Source organism: Haliotis cracherodii, unplaced genomic scaffold (assembly GCF_022045235.1).
Source record: "Haliotis cracherodii isolate W230 unplaced genomic scaffold, xgHalCrac1.p SCAF_4, whole genome shotgun sequence".
NCBI classification, from domain to species: Eukaryota; Metazoa; Mollusca; class Gastropoda; order Lepetellida; family Haliotidae; genus Haliotis; species Haliotis cracherodii.
The window spans coordinates 12976799-12992279 of record NW_027266297.1 but is presented as its reverse complement, the minus strand read 5'-3'; the positions used below and the strand labels follow the sequence as shown (position 1 = coordinate 12992279).

Genomic DNA, 15481 nt, shown 5'->3' with positions numbered 1-15481 from the left:
TAACCGTACAGATGCCAAAACGGTCTGGCGCAAAATCCATGCCATTAGAGGTTTAAAACGACATAAAAAAACACCTAGCATTAACAACTCAAACAACACCGCCCAAAAAGCAAATAATCTCGCCAACCACTTTTCGGCCGTTAGCCGTTAACTCCAACTTCAGCCAAAAATTCCAAGAAAAAATTAAAACAGAAAACAAACCCACAAAAGAACCAAACAATAACAATCTGGAAATAAACCAACCCTACACAATGGAGGAGCTCCTCTACGTAATCCAAAACAGGAAAAAGGGCACAGCCCCAGGATTAGACCTAACTTCTTACCAAATAATTAAAAAACTCCCCCTAAAACTATTCCAGGCACTACTCAAACTATGCAATCTCATCTACCTAAACGGACAGGTTCCTAGTCCCTGGAAACAGGCCCTAGTAATACCAATCCCTAAACCTCATAAACCAGCTAATCAAGCTAACTCATATAGACCAATATCCCTAACTTCAAACTTATGTAAAGTAATGGAATCAATGGCTAAAAATAGATTACAACATTACCTAACCCAAAAAAACATCATAAACCCAGATCAAAGCGGTTTCACTCCTGGCCGCTCAACCCTAGATAACCTCGCCCGACTAGAGCAAGATATTAAGACAGGACAACTAAATAAACAATATACCACAGGCATCTTCTTAGACTTCTCTAAAGCTTTCGACATGGTATGGCACGACGGGCTAATACAAAAACTTCAAAAAATAGGACTCAAAGGTCAGATAATAAACTACATCCAGGACTTCCTAAACAATCGTAAAATAACCGTGGGTATAGACCAAACACTATCGGACCAATGTCCCCTAGAAAATGGCACTCCCCAGGGCAGTATCCTCAGCCCCACCCTCTTCAATATAATGATAAACGATCTATTCGAGGGCCTATCCTATAAAGTAAACACATCGGAATTCGTGGATGACGGAGCCCTCTGGATCCGCACTAAAAGCATTAAAATGGCCAAAAATTTACTCCAAAAATCTCTTAATAAAATACAACAATGGGCTGACAAATGGCACAGCAAAAAAAGTGTAGGTTTCCGTCTTCCGGAAACCTTCCGGATACCTTCCCATTTTGGATCCGGCCCGGATACCTTCCGGAAACCTTCCGTAAACCTTCCAAAAAAAATGTCAAAATTTGGGGGGTGCATTTTGTTCACTTAAGTGTGAAACACATAAAAAACTTAACTTGAAAATACCAGGCAATTTGAAGGTTGTTGAAGGCATCTGGAAGGTTTCCGGAAGGTATCCGGATGCAAATTTTCTTCATGACTTGCTTCTGGTAAATAATGTTAGCCTGTGCATTACAGGTACCTGTTGTAATATTCTGTGTTATTTTAATGGTAAATATCCTCCTAAAACATTTTTGGAGAAGAAAATTTTTCAATTTCATATTTTGTCCTTTTCGGATGTTAATGGTATTTAATGAACAAACATCAGTTCTTGTATAATGATATCCTTAAATTTCATGTCCAGACTTCCAGTTTGTACTGAGAAAAAGAAAAAGTTACAGGTACCTGTTGTAATATTCTGTGTTATTTTAATGGTAAATATCCTCCTCAAACTGAGATATGTGGGCATGCATTGTTCACAAGTTGTTTTGCGACATGGGTCCAATGTGTGAAGCTTATTGCTGGTGTCCGCCACCATGATATTGTTGCAATATTGCTAAAAGTGGCAAAACAGCATTCTCACTCAGAAAAAAATGGAAAGTCATTGGCTATGTGATTTGGCATTTGGCCCTGGTGAGATTAACAGATTAGTTTGGAACGGTATCAGTACTTGTTATATCGGGACAGTGTAGTTTCATGGGAATATAAAACAGAATACAATTGTCCCAAATTGGTGCATAAGACTAATGGCATCCATAGAAAACACCTAAATAAAGTACAGAAAAAATATCAATGTCATTTGTCTACTATGGTGGAACTACAACTTTTGTTAAGTATTTATAGTAGGAAAACATTCAGGCATTAGTACATTTCATATTTGTTCAGCACCTATGTTATGGCTGATCAGTATTATATATCTTTATGCTAATGAAGCAAAACAAATCATGTTTTTGGAAAAAAATCTTATTTATTGATTATATGGCATTTCATTGGTACATATCACAAATTGAAATTTGATCAAGCAAGAAGAGGAACTAGCATAAAGTAACCAGTGGTGTTTGCAAGGCCTTCCAGAACAGACGCTTCAATGCCATTTTCTAAATAAACAAATTAGTCAAATCTCAGAAGAATTTTATTGAAGAAGAATATCTAAAGTCAATTATGTTTCTGCAGTAAACCACAAAAGTCATTCAGATTTGTATGGTCAGCATCTGTGTACACAACCTGGACATAGTCACAGTGCTTTGGCATAAATTCATTCAGACTTCATTAGTGTCATAATAAAACCACCTACAGTCACATTAGTGGCATTATTCATTCAGAATCATCACTTTCTGAGGTGAATCTGTTGGTTGTTATCAGGAGTACTGTTCATCTTCCGGCGAGTCCCTTGTCTGAATTGTGTGAGCAAGATCTTCTTAAATGTAGCTGGTGTCAGATTGTGAAATCCAGGTACCTGAAACATTTCATAACATCTTTAGAAACTTGTTAGTCAAAAGTTATGAAACACACACATATAAATTTACAAATGTTTAAAGTTGTTTTCTCAAACAGTGAGGTATTGACAATTTATCTTGCAACTGATATTTAACCAATCTTTGAACATGTAAATAAGCCATTGCAAACAGAAAAGTGTTCAGAAAATACAAAAATGTATGCGGTCTTCGAAAACAATACCACAAGGTTCACCTGAATTTTGCTTGAGTGTTTGCATTACATCAAAATGTAAGGAAGGGTAAACAAGACTATGCAAAACTAAGTTACATAGGTTCTTATACATAAATACATAAATGCAACTATTCATAATTATCAAAACACATGTCATGTAAGTGATCTCAAAATACAACATAATGAGCGAGTGAGTTGGTATAGTTTCATGCAGCTTGTTAGCAATATTCCAGCTATGGGCTTCACACATTGTACCCATGTGGTGAATTGAACCCGGGTTTCAGAGACTGTTTCACCCACTAGGCTACCCTTGCACACCAAATACAAAAGAAAGTATATTAGGAATTCAGACAATAGATATTCTCACCAAATTCATTAATTCATTAATGGAAGCTATATCGAAATTCAAATTTTGACAAATTAGGATGAGACTGTAGAAGCATTTATCTAAGTTATTATGGATATTAAATATCTACCGTTAATTGGTAGTCCATCATAGACAGTGATAAGAAATTCAACTGAAAAGTACAACCTGAACCATCAACTAAAAACTATGTATATTACATTAAAGGGGCCGGTCATGTATTACCGGTATGTTCTCATTCATTTTTGACACAACCCTCACTGAAAGAAAATGCAAAGCACTTTATATTTTATTGTCCGTTTTGTCAAAAGTCTCCCCTAGAGACTCTCACATTTTGGGGTGACCCTCCCTGTTTGTTCTGATCTGAATTCAAATATTCATGACTCATTATCATATTTTATCATTCATCCTATCTTTTTTGAAAATTAACTAAATGAAGATTAACAATAACATGCAAATCTGCCAAAATATTGGCCTGGCAAAGTTTAAATTAATCATAATTACTGTTATAAAGTTTTGGATCCATCGTCTGTTTCTAAATACAGTGAAACCCAACTTTGACTTGTGGCATTGTTGAATCATCTACCCAATGTTCTTTATGCATTGATATGCATCTGCACAGAGTGGTCAAAGTCTGTGTCTGACACATAGTGTGCTACAAGGGAGACATCAGTTTGTGTCTAGCCAAACTGTCTGATAATCTCAAGGGCTGCCTTGGTAGCATCAAGGGATGTAGCTAATCCTAAATAAACATAAAACAAGTGACATCATCTCTTCTACAGAACACATGATCAAAGCCTGCCCCACCTTTGATGTTTATTACCTTGCTACTCTAAAAACAGCTAATTAGCAAAATGAACTCAATGTCAACTCATTGTGGACTAGGGATTAACAGGGCAATTAGTGTGGGTTGGGTATTAGTACTTGCAATTGTCTGTTAATTACTTAATTGAGTAGTGACGGCTTAGTCAGTTGTGCCTTTACAACTGCTATTCAGTTATCGAGTCAGTTTACTATGTAACATGCTTCTTGGGACCAAGGAAATGTATCTTGCTGGATAACAGTTTTTTTCTAATTTATCAGAGATCAGAAATAATAATAATGACGTTTTTGATGTGCATTTCTTTGTTGTGTTCACTAGGATGATGGTGATGATGTTTGCATTATTAGACACTATTTATTCCAAAAGAGGAATAGGGTTGGTGAAGAGGCAAAGCTTATTTGAACAAAATATATATTGAATAAACAGAAACTGTACAAAAAACAGATTAACTGTATCTACAGTGGAAACTATCATGATGCAAATTTTCACTGAATCAAAGTCATATCTTTTCAAGACTCAGATCAGGTTGTAGTGATTGAAGGTCACATTAAACTTGCTAATTTCAAATCATTCATCCCACACTTATGATTTGGTTTGCTGTTTTATGCCGCACTCAAGCAATATTCCGGCTATATGTAAATAATCGAGTCTGGACCACACAGTCCAGTGATTGACATCATGAGCATCGACCCCCACAATTGGGATCAATGACATGCATCAACCAAGTCACCGAGCCTGATGGCGTTAGTCAACTCTTTAGACGAGCATTGTCGCCCGTTACGGAAAGTATTGGGTTACAAATATCCCTTGTAAAACCTTTCAACATGTTCAAATGACACATCGAAAGGCCATTGTGAAAAATTGCACCATGTTAGGATTCTTAAATACAGTTTCAGCTTGACATTGAGTACTTTAAACTTTAAAGTGAAAAATACATTCACAACAAGTGAGCTGTGTCTGCCAATCAGAGTCGGTGAGTAAATTGGAGTAGGGGACTAATTTCGAAGGTAAACTTGTTTCAACGTTTAACAACTACATGCATTTGTGTTTGTATGAGACGATGTGTGTTTAATTCCATATATTTTACTTCAAAGCATGTTATCACAATAAATTGAGTCGGGTATAGGATAAGTTGGAGTAGAGGCTAATGCAAGTTTGCAAGTTATCAATCCTAGTTTAATTTCATTTATTTTACCAAGGTAAAAAAAAAAATAAGGTGTCATTTTCGTCAAGTAATAATCGCCGTTTTCGCTTTCGGCGAGTATTTCGCCAGTCAGTGCTGTTTTGCTAAGGTGTCGTTTCAGCTATAACCCGCTTATTGCACATTATTAGTTTCAATTTATATTTATAATCATTTTAACCACTGTAATAAGTAAAAAATGAAATAAAAGTATATAGAAAATAAACAAGCACTTGTTATAAAATGTGCATCCGCAGGCAATATTTATAAGATAATCCTGCATGTAGCTGTGGCCATCACACTGAAGATGCACTTCACTTCTTTCTCATATGCCCAAATTACAATGATTTAAGACAGAATATGTACTATTATGTTAAGGGATATGATCTAAATTCAATTCTATTAGGTAATCCTGAAAGGACGTCAAAAATAAACTTAGAAATTCTTAAATCAGTAGAAGACTACATTCAGCTATCCAATAGGTTTTGTGATTGTACATAGCATCTTAAATTTATAATACTATTCCTTGCCGTATATTGCAGTACACTATTACTACTAAAAATGCGACCTGACAGCGCCGACAACGTAGTTTCTATAATAAGAACATGTATATAATTGCATTCCTTGACTGTACTTTTGTCATATCATATTGTATTCTAATTCTGGAGCGGTATTCAAATAAGTTTTTGCTTGTTTACCCATCCAGTTCACATATAAATGTTTAAAACAATATTTAGTAAACAAATAATTTAAACTAATGCAACAACATAGTGTGTGGAGACGATAGACCACTGAAAAGAGCATATATATGCACATCCAATGACCCCTGACATCACAATGCATTGTTTTGCCAGTGTGCCAGGCAACAGAATACTACGAATTACATCACAGGATACTGTGACCTGTTTGAAAAGTTAGGTACTGTATTCTAAAGGTAGGCCCAAAATTCTACACAATCCAGTGATTGATATTGTGAACATCAATCCAGAATGTTAGATGGTCACTGTCAGATGCCATGAACCAGGTCACTGAGCCTGATCACCTGATCTAATAGGTTATCTCTTATGGGTGAGGCTAAAACGGCACCTCAGCAAAATGTCACTGATTTCTCCAACGAAAACAGCACCTTGATTTGGCAAAAAAGGCTACTAATTGTTGTCTGTTATCTGGAGAGACATGTTGATTCCTGGCCGAAATATATATAAATGAAATTTCTATAAAATTACTATTTATTTCCTACTTACTAAAATAAATATGACATATATAGTATACCTGTTGTCCAGTTTCTTGACATTTTCGCCAGACTCAGGTTCAGCTTGACATTGAGCTAATCTGAGTAAAGCTACTTAAAACTTCACAGCATGTGATCTTTCAATGATAAGTTTAGTTGTACCTCCCAATCAGAATCATGAGTAAATTTGAGCAGAGGCTAATTTCTAATGTAAACTATTTTTAGGTGACTAACATTTAACAATTATTTGTGTTTGCAAGTTTAATTGCATTTATTTTACTTTAAAGAAATCAAAGCATATTATATTTTCACAATAAGTTTAGTTGCATCTCCAAATCAGAGTCGGCAAGTAGATGCTAGTTTTTAATGTAAACCTTTTTGAACATTTCTCAGTTATTTGTGTTTACAAGTGACCATGCAAGTTTAATTTCATGTATTCGGGAATATTCAGACCCAAGGTAAAAAAATATAACAAGGTGCTGTTTTCACCAGGCAATAGTAGGCGAGGTACTATTTCCCTTTATAGTATAACCCTCTCTTACAACTAGCATAGGTTGATGGGGACCAATTCCAACCTGGAATCCCCAAATGAGTGGGTATGGTTTTACGCTGTTTTTAGCAATACCACAGCAAGGGACACCTGACATAGACTTCACACATTGTACCCATGACAAGAATCGAACCTTGGTCTTCAGCACTTCAACCACTAGACTACCCCACCGCCAAAATTCCCAACATGATAAAGTTGTCATCACAGTATTCTTCAACAAGTTCAAGTGAAAATATCCATACCTTTCAAATGTCTTATCTTCCACTTCACAATGTTCACTGTTGCAAAACTCCTGTCATTTAATTTGTTCTTGATTATTCACACCTGCAAAAGTAAGTTTAGTCGGTACGGTATGAACTAAAAAAATGAGTCACTATAGAGTATCTAGATAAAGGAATATAAATAAGCAAACATATTTCTACATCATATACATTAGCAAGGATTAACATAAGTTAGCTTATCCTACAAAAATTAAATCACACATTTACTAACATATATAAAACAGAATAAGTGGCTTACAGAAGATAAATAACTTTAATACGTGATCAATATTATTAACATATTCCTTACCTGAATCAGAGACCATATAACAGTCTATGTATAATGGTCTCTGTCTGAATATGTCACATCTTCAGTTCCCTGCAGTCGAGGTTGTGAAACATTTCTGCTGTAGGAATATTACATCCGCTGAGATATCCCTTGTCACACTGCCTGGCATGGTAGGCAAACGCATATTCCATACACCACATAGGTATACTTCCTAATACACACTGTCGAAATCCCCGCGGCTCCCAATATGGCCTGTATGAACTGTAATCGGCCAACCTCGTCTCTTTCCGTAACTGCTGCAGAAATGACCGCTCGTCATTCGTGACCAACTCGTGTTATTCCGGGACAAGCAAGTCTACCCATAATTCCCTGTATGGCCGAGGGCACCATTTTGGAACACAAATGTAAACAAACACTCCAACCTCGTGTAATCGATGTACACCGTGATGCTTGATTGCGATATGCTTACCTCGTGTATCGATACATTGTTTTCAATCACCTCTAACTCGGAAATCCCGGTCGAAATCCACCTGAGCCATCCACAACGAGGACGTCAAGTATTTCGAAAACTCGATTGACAGCCGAAGGAAGGAAGAGCAGCTTGCAGATGCCAGGTACGTAGCAGGGCTTCGAGACATAATGTTCCATGATTTCTATACAGAGATCTTATGGAATGGATTGATTTAGATATTTTCTTGATCTCCATGTTACTACTGTAAACGTCAAGGGCCCTTTTAGTTTTGTTGTTTTCGGAAACCCTTTGTTATTATTATGATCAAGTGTTTGTTGTGACATGATATTTCTATTTGGGATTGCATAAGAGCTACAGGTGCAGGACTTTTAAGGGTCGTGTCCTTATTCTCAATATAACGCTGGGATTTGATGATGAGGGTTAGTTACCAAGGGTATAAATCTGGCAAAGTGCATGTCAAACAAAACGTGGCATTCAATTCCAATCATGTGTTGCCACCTGAACCACCTGAAAGTGAGATATGGATTACAATGACAGCTTATCAATCTTTAACAAATTCACACTGAAACATTGAAAGGATAAAGACAAGTTAGTTGTTTTCTGTTTCAGCATGTTCAGGGTTTGTGGGGAGGTTCACAGACATCCTCAGGGAGGATACCAAGTATTGAGTGAGTATTTTTGTTTGTGATAAATACAAACTACATGTATTCATCATGGTATATTTCAATGTAATGTGAAACATCACACTCACAATAGTCCAGCTCTGTGATGGCAGCCTGTAAATAATTGAACATGGACCAGGCAATCTAGTGATTGTTATTTTCAGCAAAGATCCATGCCCTCAGAGTATGATGACAACCTAGTCTGACCACTCAATTCATTAGTTGATTAGTGTTTGCAGCGGTAGAAACTAACACTTTCAGTCCACTAGTCCTAAAATGATAGCATATAGCAAAACCTTTAAAATGTCAAAATGACTAGTGCCAATTTCTAACCCTGGTGTTTGGATGTTGTGTTTGTGTGTGTATGTGTGAGTGTATTTAGGTTGGTTTGTTGTTTAACGCCGCACTCAGCTATATGACGGCGGTCTGTAAATAATCGAGTCTGGATCAGACAACCCAGTGATTCATATCATGAGCATCAAGCCACGGAATTTAGATCAATGACATGCATCAACCAAGTCAGAGAGTCTGACCACCCGATCCCGTTAGTCGCCTTTTACGACAAGCATAATGGCCTTTTACGGCAAGCATGGGTTGCTGAAGACCTAGTCTACCCCGGAATCTTCACGGGTCGAGTGTACTTAACTTAAATCATGAATCTTATACTTGTTTCTCTGTGCTTTTACTATGTAACTCAAATTTTCTCTGGAATAATAAAGTATTCTCTTATTTATATCATTTCTGAACAAAGTGTCATATCAAGGTTAGATCTCTGTCAAAACAGTGCCATGGAAAAGCCAAACAAATAGCCTAGAAATAAAAGTAAATACTGCATTGCATTAATCTGCATTTCAAGAAAATGAGGCAATAATTCATGGAATGATATTCACCTCGGTGAGGATCTCTCTGCATTGTCGAACAAGTTATTTCCTATGTAATGTATGTGTTGAATGACCCTGACTTTGTTGTCAAAATATTGTTTTAACATTTGTTAAATATGGGGATAAATGTCATCTCTGAATGTTTGACATGAATTATTATGATTAGGGTAGTTCTAAGTCGGAATCACAACCGGGGTTTTTTCATTTGAATCAAATGTACAACATGTACAGTTTGGACATTTCTGTGATGTGAATGCTACTTATGTTTGTAGAATGTCCGGATGAATAAAAGAGACAGTCATCCGTGCAGCATCAATGCAAAGAAAGACCATAGAAGAGCAACAGTGAGTGGTAAATATTTTGAAATTATTCTGTTTGGTTCATATGGTTATTTTGCAAATATGTCTTCAGTTTGTTCCTTATCGCTGTAGGCATGGATGTCCTATTATCTAAGGCACTACAATTTTCTGTGCAGAGTTGCATCTCTTGGGCTTAGCAGAAACCTATAGCCATGGGTTCAAATCCTGGTTCTCCCCGATTATGTTGCTAGGTTTGTCAGCATTATACACATACTCGTGGGATTCATCAAAGACCTGCATCACTTAGGACTTTCTTCCCACATCAAACTAACATGCGGTGATATATCTGGAATACTGTTCAAAGCAGTGTTAAAGCCAAATAATTTATTTAACACTGCATCCAGCAATAGTTTGGCTATATGACAAGGATTGTGAATATATATTTTTCCATGTTGATGAGTTGAAACAATCACTAAATGACATCTCTTTAAAAGATTCCCAGCATTCCAAGCCTCATTAATAGATAAGGTTGTGATTGAGTAGGCTTATTGATCACATGTAATCATACCACAGTGATGTGGGATATTGTCCATGATAGTTATCATCGGTTTGTCTGGACCGAGTTCATAACATTAGTCACTGGTTTGTCTGGTTGAGATTTGAGATGTGATTATCTTAAATGTTTAGCATATAACAAGACTCACATATGACAACTTAAGTGATTTTGCTGCCTTCTATCTGTAAGTACATGTGGCAACAATTCTTTTTGATTGCTAAAATCTTTTTACATAATGCTGCAGAAACTGAAGTCCTGCTTGAGATCCCTGGATGAGTACTCCAGGTTGACAGTCTGGAAGGACCAGACAAGGGAGTCCTAAACAGAGGCTGCACCCCTTCAGATATCAGAGGTGATTTGCAGACAGCGATGATGAGGGTCCTGTTATTTCAATGGAGGCCGACCGAGAAATTGTATGCCAAATGGTACTGGGACACACAAAGGCTGGTCTGGCTAATGTGAGAAGACCAACCAATGCCAAGCTGGAGTGTAATTCTTCCAGGACATTCAGGAAATTCTTGTAAACACTTGAAAGGAATGATAAATGGGACTTATTGTCTTTAAATGTGGACCCAAACACCAAATGGAAAGTTCACAATTCTACTAACACAATGCAGCAGAGATCTAACTGTTATCCCCTCATCCTGGTTCCTGTTCATCCATGGCAATATAGAAAGAAAAGGAGGATTGAGGGAAAGTAAGTTATCTGAACTGGTGAACATAATCCGTAGGTACTGTCAAGCGAACAGTTATCACACTCTGTTATGAGTATTGAAGAATAGGATGAAATTGCATACTGCATCAGGAACCATCATGTGAACACTGTTCAATGTGCGATATACTATAGGCATATGAATAAAAGAAATTGATAATTTGATTGTTGCTTATGTTTCATTTACCAGCTGTGTAATTGGGGATGTTTCATGATTTTGCCTCAGTTTAATAGCCACACTTATCTTATGAAACCATGCATTGCTTGGGCATCTCAAGATAAATAACACATGTTTCCTTTGCTCTGAAAACGTCTGATGACACATTGATCTGTTATGTCAAAGGTTAAAGTCACAACCAGACAAAAAGTTTGTTTGTGGTCTAACTCTTCCTTTGGGCAGGGGTCGAAGTTGGAAAAAGGTCGTGTGTGATCTATATATACTACATTTTCCCTTAAATTGCCTTTTCTACAGAAGTCTTAGTAACTCTTATACATATACTGGTTACATTACTTCCATATTTTGGTCAATGATATGTTGAATTCTACCAAAGGACTGCATATTTGGTTTATGTGCTGGATAGCTCTTTGAAATGTTTTTGAAATATTTATCACTGATATTGAAGGTCAAATTCACACTCAAAAGTGATAACTCATGAGGGGTTGAAGTGTAAGATCAAGGCAACAGTGAAGGGGTCATTCATAAAGTATTTCTGCAATTATAACTAAAATGCCTATTTCTGGAGATATTTGTGAAGTATTAAGCACATCGTTGTTATATTATTTGAATACACATATATGTGCAGTGGTTACAACTCCAGTGTCAAATTAACTGTCAATCCCTTTTAATAAAATAATTCACAGTAACTGAGGAAGAGCTTACTGTAGTACCATAAAACTAGGGTGAGGCAAATGTCAATGAAGTTAGTATTTTGGATATAACAAGTACATGTACCGTTACAAATAGTCTTATTATCATCTCACTAGGACCAAAGGCCCAAGTGAGCACATTGTCAATGACTTTTTCTTTTTCTCAGTACAAACTGGAAGTCTGGACATGAAATTTAAGGATATCATTATACAAGAACTGATGTTTGTTCATTAAATACCATTAACATCCAAAAAGGACAAAATATGAAATTGAACAATTTTCTTCTCCAAAAATGTTTTAGGAGGATATTTACCATTAAAATAACACAGAATATTACAACAGGTATCTGTAATGCACAGGCTAACATTATTTACCAGAAGCAAGTCATGAAGAAAATTTGTATCCGGATACCTTCCGGAAACCTTCCGGAAACCTTCCGGAAACCTTCCAGATGCCTTCAACAACCTTCAAATTGCTTGGTATTTTCAAGTTAATTTTTTTATGTGTTTCACACTTAAGTGAACAAAATGCACCCCCCAAATTTTGACATTTTTTTTGGAAGGTTTCCGGAAGGTATCCGGGCCGGATCCAAAATGGGAAGGTATCCGGAAGGTTTCCGGAAGGTTTCCGGAAGACGGAAACCTACACTTTTTTTGCTGTGTGGGGCTTCTCCCTTAACCCAGAAAAAACAACAGGAATAGTTTTCAAACATAAAAACATGAAACCCGCCTCCCCAATCCTCCAGCTAAACAACCAAACAATCAAATTTCAAAAACAAACCAAATTCTTAGGACTTATTTTCGATGAACATCTCACCTGGGATGCTCACATCCAAAACCTAACAACTAAATGCAGTAAAGACCTAAACACCCTAAGATGCCTAACTGGCTCTAACTGGGGAGCCTCCAAAGATACCCTCCTCTCTCTCTACATATCACTGGTGTCTAGCCGGGAGAGCCACATTTCAGAAATGGCTATTGCCGGTAGAGCCACATTTTCAGCTGAGTGCATTTCACCTATTCTAGCGGCTAATTAATTAATCCGATTACCGATACCTTTATATGAGTGTCCCACATTTAAATTACTAAGCGTGGTGTTCTTTAGAGATACCTTTAAAAGTGTCCCACATATAAATTACTAAGCGTGGTTCACTCCATATCAGAACCATGGCAAATGCACAAGTTCAAATAGGACTTTGGTTCAAAAGACAAAAAATAAATTACAACAATATTAAAAAAGCCAACAAAGGATACCAGATAATCTTTCCTAACCGAGAATCTTACAACGCAGCAAATAAAATAACTCAAATATTCCACGTCACGGTAATCAAACAAACACCTAATTGGCAACAATATACACGAGGCGTAATTAGGGTTAACCCAAGGGAAACAACTGAGGACTTACAATTATACTCTCTAGAAGCTAACATAAACCAAGACCAAAACCCTCAACCCCTAATCACCAGCACGCGCAGAATAACCTCAACTAGAAACGGAAAAACGGTCCCAACCTCCATTGTCATAATCAACTTTAAAAAAACCGCTAAATTCCCTGAAGCCCCCAAACACATATCCTTCGGAGCCCACACAAACTTAGAAGTCAAACCCTATATAAAGCAGGTTAAGCAATGTTCAAAGTGCCTCAAATACAACCACACTGCTTCCCAATGCACCTACCCTAAAACTAAATGTAAAAAATGCGCACAAACAGACTGCCCAGGCACATGCACACCCTGGTGCATCCACTGCAAATCCACCCAACACACTTCACTTTCAAACCAATGCCCACACAGACACACACTCACCCAGCAGGCCAACAAACACATAAACATAGAAACGGCTAAAATCCAAACACGAAAATCTGCTACACCTGCATCTAAACCACTCCTCCCTACACCACACCCAAACACCATCCCACAAACAAACACCACACCCATAACCGACAGCTCTGTCTGGGACCCCTACCGAGAAACCGCACCCACCTCACACACACAAGCAGCCACTCAACCAACCACGAACCCTCCCAAAACATCAACCCCCGCATGCAAAACAAACCTCAAAATGACCACCACAACACGACCCTCATCCAAGCACCCTACAGCCCATATGGCAACAACGCTCTCCCACAAGCAAGCACAACAACAAAACACAAACACTAAGAAAACATCAGCTACACCCATCCCGCCAACACCTTCACAACCCTCCACATCACATGCCTCCCCCATGGAAACTCAACCAGCTAAACCTAATCCAACCCATGACGAAGATTTCTCCACTACTGAGGAAACAATAGACACTACTCCAACTAAAACAAACCAAACTTCCCAACCAGCCAACACCCCAAACCTAAATAACCTCACCTTACTCCTAGCATATATGCATAGTCAAAACTCACCAAAAGCTAGTATGGAATCCTTCCACAAAGTAGCTTTCAATCTAAAATTAACCGATCTTCCCTTCTTCCTCTTTAACCTCCATCTAAAAGAACTCACCGAATAAAATAAAAACTAAAAACTAAATCACCAATCACCCGAACCCAATATTCGAAGGACTAAATATTTTTCAGTGGAACGCCAACGGACTCACCTCCCACGGCCATGAACTAAAAACTAAATTTAAACTAAATAAAGGCCCTCACATTGCTTGTATACAGGAAACCAAATTCTCAAAAAAATCGAAATTCACACTACCTAACTACAACTCAGTTAGAACTGACAGAGCTAAACCGAAAACAAGAAGAGCCGCAGGAGGACTAATCATATTTATCAGGGAAGATATAAATTACGAAGAAATAAAAATAGACACGCCAAACCTAGAAGCCAACGGCATTAAATTCACATTAAATAACCGAAACATAAACATCATAAATATTTACCACTGGGCGGAACAAAAAGTCCAACCTGAGGATCTAAACAAACTACTCAAAATAAGCGATAAATCTACTATATTCCTAGGAGACTTTAACGCTCACCATCCTACATGGAGCATAGATGATAAAATAGATAATCATGGCAAATTAATCTCCGAATGGATAGAAACAAACGACCTAGTACTCCTTAATAGCAACCAACCCACGAGGTACGATAAGATAAACCAAAAAATGTCGGCTATCGACCTAACCATATGCACCGCAGATCTAGCCCAAAGCACTCAATGGGAAGTGCACGACGTCCCGCTAGGTAGCGACCACTTCCCCATAAACATAACCATAGGAAATACAAACGTACCAATCCAAACAGAAAACCAAGAACCAAAATTCCATTACAACAAAGCTAACTGGGACCAATTCCAAGATATCTGCAACGAAGCTAACTTAAACGAAATAGAAAATAATGATCCAGAAACCTATTGTAAAAACCTAACAGACTATATAATAAACGCAGCCAAAACCTCCATCCCCTTCAAAGTATCTAAGACAGGCAAACCGACGGTACCATGGTGGAATGAGGAAATAGAACAGACTAGACGAAAACGTAAATCAGCCTTCAATAAAGCAAAACGCGACTACAAATAT

General features: G+C 37.4%; 2 long non-coding RNA genes across 3 annotated transcripts; one reads left to right on the top strand and one right to left on the bottom strand.

Moving 5' to 3' along the window:
• Positions 1-2138: 2138 nt before the first annotated feature.
• Positions 2139-7783, bottom strand: LOC139479874 (uncharacterized). Its single transcript, XR_011654364.1, has 3 exons — positions 7540-7783; positions 7212-7293; positions 2139-2609 (listed from the first exon to the last, which is right to left on the bottom strand). It is a non-coding gene; the product is annotated as an uncharacterized lncRNA (long non-coding RNA).
• Positions 7784-7900: 117 nt separating this feature from the next.
• LOC139479897 (uncharacterized) lies at positions 7901-11834 on the top strand. Of its 2 annotated transcripts, none has more exons than XR_011654366.1 (4): positions 7901-8132; positions 8600-8658; positions 9806-9877; positions 10633-11834. It is a non-coding gene; the product is annotated as an uncharacterized lncRNA (long non-coding RNA). The 2 variants fall into 2 exon arrangements; XR_011654367.1 differs by having other exon boundaries at positions 9806-9884.
• The last annotated feature ends 3647 nt before the right edge of the window (positions 11835-15481 follow it).